We start from the raw sequence: 6,211 nt of genomic DNA, 5'->3' as shown, positions 1-6,211 counted from the left end.
AAGAAAGGCATAGTAAGCTGAGGTATGTAATCACGAAGGACCTTATGCATGGCATTCATCATATGCGCAACAGAATTAGTGGCACCTTGAGGCAAGGTACACATCCTGACAAGCCCAATAGGAGTTCTCATGGTGGTTATGTCCCTGCTTTCCAAAGCCAGCTGAAACTGATCATATCCTGAATACAAATCACCCAAAGAATAGATGGCAGGTCCAGCAAATGCCTCTGCAAACTCATCCACAACTGGACCTATACCAACATTCCTGATAGTAACTCTGCTCACTGGCTGCATGTCCTGAATAAATCGAAGAGTACCATTCTTCTTTGGAACTGTAAACCACCTGTTTGAGTATGGTGCAGATGAAGGCTCAAGGATTCCCATCCTGATTTTCTCATTCAATAAATCAATCAGCTTTGGCAAGTGTGCTTTAGGCACTGGAATAGGTCGGAGATTCCATGGGATATGAGGAATAGTAAAAATGACCATAGGAGCAACAATATCAGGATTCACACATCCAATCTCATGTGGGAAAAAAGCAAATTCCCTTCCATGACGCTCAAGCATCTCCTGAAAGCATTGCTTCTCTATGGGTAACAAGAAATCATCATTTCCAATTTTCAATTCAGCAAGTGTCTCTGCTGAAAATTTATGACCAATATGCTCTGGATTCCTCAAAATTTGCTGTTTAGCAGCCCTCTCTATTTGCTGATCACTGTCAGGTGGAAGTGGTACAGCAATCGGCTTCACCTTCTTATCCTCAGTTTTGTATTTGGTGTCAACCCTGGCTTCATTATGCTCTTCTGCATTACATAAACCTTGCTGTAAATCAGCAATTCTGCACTCCAATGGCTGAATATTTTCAACCCTCTGCTCTATGGACTGCATAGAAACAGCCCCAAACTCTGAATGCTGAAATATTTCAGCAGTAAACTCTGTTGGCTGAAATTTTTCAGCCCTCTGTCTCTCTGAAAGCTGATCATAACCAGCTGGAAACTCTGTTTGCTGAATTTCTTCAGCACTCAACACTCTTTGCTGAGTTACCTCAGCCTCTGACTCAATCTGTGACATAAAATCTGCAATTTCATGAAATATGTCCAGGGACTGCACTAATACATTACCGTGACAATTCAGCATATCAGTTTTCAGCATATCTCCCATCTCTGTCATCGTATCTGCACAAATCACACTGTCATACATCCCATCTATGTGCTCATCATCCTCCAAAATTCCTGCATTTTTCAAATTTTTCTCCTTCCTGCATATATACTGCCTGGCAGCTCTAGGCAACCTAGAAGTCTTCTGATAACTCATCGAACTGTTTGCTAAAATCCCAACAAAACCGGAGGAAAAAACACTGCTGCCAGGAGGCGAGAACTCCAATCTCCTCTCCTCTGTACCACCGTCGTCTCGCGAAACGGCGGTACCTAATGAAAACCCGAATCCCTCACAGTGGGCAAAGGTGCATCTCTGAGAGTATCCCTGTTTCTAACATGGTTCACACATACAGTCATAAACTGAACTACTCTCATACCATCTTTACTATGAATCCGTGCATAAGCAGATCCATCATCCATGACCTTTGTTTCCATGCGCATCTCTGTAATGAATGGCTGACCAAGACTTATGGGATAAGAGCATGAATCCTGCACAAAGAAATGAAAATCCTCCTCTACGTCACCAATAGAAACCCTGACACTAGGACAAGGAGCATATAAATCACCTGCAGTGTTATTGGCAGCTCTCATACGCCACCCATGCTCTACATCCATAGGCCATCTGTTACTCTCATAAACTCCACGAACTATGAGATTAATCTCTGAACCATGATCAACCAATGCAACATAAGGCACCTGTTTCTCTCCAATCTTTACCATCGTCTCTGTAGTTGCCCTAGCCCAATGGCTCCGCGAAAAGTGACTACGCGGTATCATGACAGGCTCATCAATTTCAGCATAATGCATAAGCTGAACCCTCTTCTCTACCTGCGGAAAAACAGAAGCATTATCAACCATAGCCTCATCATCATCCTCATCCAACTCCCCAATCAAAACTCCCTGTGTATCAGTGGTAGACAATGCATGTCTTTTCCTCTTCAAGTTGTCCTGAAACTGATCCTGAAATTCTCTTTTTAAGATGCCCAAAATCTCAGAAATAGTGAAAGTCACCTCACTGCCAAGTATCTTATCATTAAAGATTTTCTTCATGTCTGTAGATGTCTCAATATCAGACATCAATCTGAATCCTGGCTGCTTTCTCTCTCTAGGCTCTTGCCTCTTTTCTCTCTTTTGAGCATCCTCCATCTGTCGATCTGGCCCTGGTCTTGAAGACGGTCCTGCAGTAGGTGGAGTAACAAACTCACCCCCTCTAGTCTTCTTATCTGCACTTGGATTTTCTTCATCCCTCTTACGCTTCTCCTCAACAAATACATCTGCACCATGAGATTTAGCCAAATAAGCATAAATAGAATACCTGTCAATAGGCGAGTCCCAACCTGTCTCTGATCTGATGCTAGAGCCTGCACTAGTCAAAACAGTTTGCTGAATTTTCCCCTTGTTTGCAGTCTCCATAGCATAAGTCCATAGTGCGGACTGAGTCTGTGATCCCTTCTCAATCTGTACTCCATATGCAGAAGCATCACCTCTAGCTGTCACATAAGAAGTACGCGCAGCCATGTCCTCCACTAACTTCTTCATTCCACCTTTACCAAAGTTGGTAGCAAGTGGAGCTCCTGTCTCAGTCAACCAAATCTTACCATCTTGCCCCCAATATACCAAATTCTGCCTCCTTGCATCCTGGAAAGAGTCACAATCCCTGCAATGCTGATGGTCCGTACTATCACACCAAATACACCTCCGATCTCTCCTAGGTGCACTGGGAGCACTCCTAGGTGCAGTAGGAGCGCTAGAAGAAGCAGTAGGTGCAGTTGAAGCAAACTGCTCCTTCAACTTTCCCACCAACTCCGCTTTGACTGACTCCAGTGTCAAATCTGTGATGCCTTTGATTATGTCATCAAGAGAAGTAGGTACCGATGGAGCGGATGGTTTTGGAGCAGAAGGTGTAGGCATCGGTCGTGGAACAGGAGGAATAGGTGGAGTGGCAACAGTAGGCACTGGCATAGGCCAAGAAACTGGCTGAGGAGGAGAAGAAATAACAGGGATAGAAGTAGGCATAGGAGCAGATGATGGTGTAGGTGTCATGGAACCATTCTGTAGGCGAGTCTTCCATATCCTCCTCTTGGTCAAAGTCGAGACTGCATCCTGAGCATCCTGCCAATCAGTTTTAAGACCCATAGGCTTTGTGTGATCTTCAAGAAGCTCACCCAATTCTTCTTGAAGAGCAGGATCTGCAGCTTGTAAGAAAAGCTCAACTTTTTCAACATCCAATGCTCTTTGTTCAATGGCATCAAGCTGACTATACCTCTCTTCGAATTCTCGAATCAACTCCGAAGCAGCTAGACCTTTGTTTGGCATGTAGACCCACTCTCGGAATGATCGCCGAGTAGCCATACCAAAGTCCTCAAGGAAGTATTCTTCTTTCAAGGCCTTCTTAAAGTCTTGCCAATGTGTATTTTGAATAAAAAGATCAGTCACTTTCGTCCTCAAAGCAGGTGTGACAAGACGAAGGAAGTACTTACTCATAAGTCCAGCTGGAACTCCGAAAAACCCCATCTTGATCTCATATGTCTTCAAATATGCTGAAACATTACGCCCGTCAAATAGCTTCTTCTCATTCTCAACTGCCTCAATAGCCTTAGTCGCGCTGTTTGCATTCTCCTGCTCCGAATAGAGTTGCCTTTGCTGAGACAACTGCTGTTGATGCAATTGTTGTTGCTGCTGCATATACAATTGTATTTGCTGATTTTGGAGCTGCATATACATGGACATATTCTGCAAAATCTGCTTTAGATCCTCCGTTGAAGTACTTGACGCAGCAGTCATAGATGGAGCTGAAGTAGACGCAGCTGGAATTGTAGAAGAGGCTGAAATAGAGGCTGAAGAATCTCCCATCCTAAAATTTCTGCGACGCTTTCACGTCGGGTTCACCAAAGATGTCGAAGGGTTTTCGAAAGCAAAGTCGCGTCCACGGAGGACTTTGAATAATTTCAGGATAGGAGGTTAATCTAGAAAAATCAGATTCAATTTAAAAGTTCAATTTCAGATAATATGTGACATACAATCAACTTCATCTGAATGGAAATCGCTCGAATAGGTCAGCCTGCTCCAGCACCAGACATCACATAAAAATCAAATTAAATTACGTGTCTTTTCTCCTTTCTTCTTCCTTCTTTATATTTTTCACAGGATTTTGAGAAATCAGAGACAACAAGCAAGGAAGTGCTTCGTTGTCTAGGATAACCCGGGTCTGAATATCATTACTGGTTATTATGTTTCCAATAGTTAGCAAAGTACTCAGGAGAATAGTGGTAATTCTTGCTGATTATCTTTACTTTGACACATCCTAGACATTGAAGGGTAGCTGGCTTTGAAGAGTGCACATTACAGACTGTAATCCTTCTATCACTTTGAATTTGAACCACATATATTTGAGATAAATCCCAATCACAGGTGCTGTTTCAGGGACATTGTCTGGAGTAATGGAGCCATCTGACAGTGCAAGAGAACATTGGGAATCAGCTCATAACCCACAATAGGAATCTCTGAGGGCAGGTGCATTCGCAGTACATTCAACAAGTACATTCAACATACTTCCCACTCCCTTAACCGTGTAAACTTGTAAATTTCTGTGGCTGAAAATAGCAATGTCTTCATCTGGTTATCTTGACCAGCAATATCACGCTTTAATTCATATACAAACTTGTGCCTTTTGTGTGAGGAGCTGGAGGTAGAGCTGAAGATAAAATTGAGAAAGTCTATTGGAAACATCCGCTATCAGAAGACTACCACACTGTTCAATTCAGCATGCAGCAGCTGTCCTACAGGCTTCAAAATCGCAACTTGGAGAAAAACCACCTGTTCTTTCCCGTTTTTGAATCTCTCTTCAAATATTGCCTTGGTCTCTTTTCTTGTTTCAACTCTCTTAGCCTTAGTCTCGAGCTTTTCAGCAGTAACAACAGTCTTAAGATCAACGTCAAGAGTGTACCTAGTTGGCATAATGTGGTTGTAGTTGACAAGTTTGATAAAAGGCTTCAAGCGAGTCCTCTTGGCAATCTTCTTCTCAGAAGCCTTCTTTATCACCTTCTGGGGGTACCTGTCGATGCCTGCAACCAGAGCATGGCCATAAGAGCGGCTCTGCATGTCATCGTTGTAGTTCTTGATGATGATAGCCTTCCGACCTGCGTAGCGGCCCTGCAGGATGATCACCACCTTGTTGGGCTTGAGGAACTTCCCCCCCCCCCCTCAGTTGCAGATTTCCATCAACTTCCTCCTCAATGAAGTCTCCTCTTCAATTTCTCTACACGCCGGTGATAAATGATAACTTAACCACATTAATGTCGTGTTTCCTCCCTTCGGCTTCATCTCGGCTTCATCCACGCCTTTGTCATCCCGTTCCCAGCCTTCGTTTCAGGAGAGTTCACCAGTTTCCTTGTCGTTGAAGCTTCATTGCCTCTGTCGGCTCTCCCATTAGCTTAGTCGTGGTCTCAGATTCTCGTCTTTTGTAGTAGCTTAGTCCTCACCTTCGTCCGCGATTGACTGTCCGCCATCTTCAGTAGGTCTTCGCCTCATCGTCTGTCATATGAGCCCCCATCACCTTCTTCTTCGTCTTATTCTTTAGCTGCACCATGGGCTCTTTGTCTTCTACATCTCCTTCTGCTACAGTGCTCACAATCAGATAGCTCCGTCCTTGGCGTTCCTCCCCCTATTTTCTTTCCTCCTTCGTCTATTTTCCCTCTCTCCCGATTCAAAAAAAGCTCTTCCTTTTTTCCCCTTAAAAAAACCTCTTTTTCCTTCCTTTTTGTTCCCACGCCTCATATTTAGCACAGCACCAATCAACAGACCACCTGTACTTCTCCCATGGATACATAACTTGTCCTTAGCACCAAAATTGTGGGCCAATAGGTGTTCTGCTGAGGCAATAAAGTCAATAAATGTGTTCTTCTTTTTCAATAGCTTCCCGTCTTCATACCATTTTCCTCCCATCTCTCCCCCTCCGTGTATGTGTGCAACAGCATACACAAATCCTCTATCAATCAGCGCTAATCTATTTGATCAAAATTCTGGCTCAATTGGATACTCATATGATCCATAACC

The 6,211-nt window shown here is 43.6% G+C and overlaps 1 pseudogene; it reads right to left on the bottom strand.

Moving 5' to 3' along the window:
• Nucleotides 1–4,944: 4,944 nt before the first annotated feature.
• On the bottom strand, nt 4,945–5,664 carry LOC148039674 (large ribosomal subunit protein eL27-like; annotated as a pseudogene).
• Nucleotides 5,665–6,211: the final 547 nt, after the last annotated feature.

Source organism: Lygodium microphyllum, chromosome 2, assembly GCF_053477565.2.
Source record: "Lygodium microphyllum isolate KBCC chromosome 2, Lygodium_microphyllum_v1.1.10, whole genome shotgun sequence".
In the NCBI taxonomy this organism is placed as follows: domain Eukaryota; kingdom Viridiplantae; phylum Streptophyta; class Polypodiopsida; order Schizaeales; family Lygodiaceae; genus Lygodium; species Lygodium microphyllum.
This window is presented reverse-complemented; position numbering and strand designations above follow the sequence as displayed.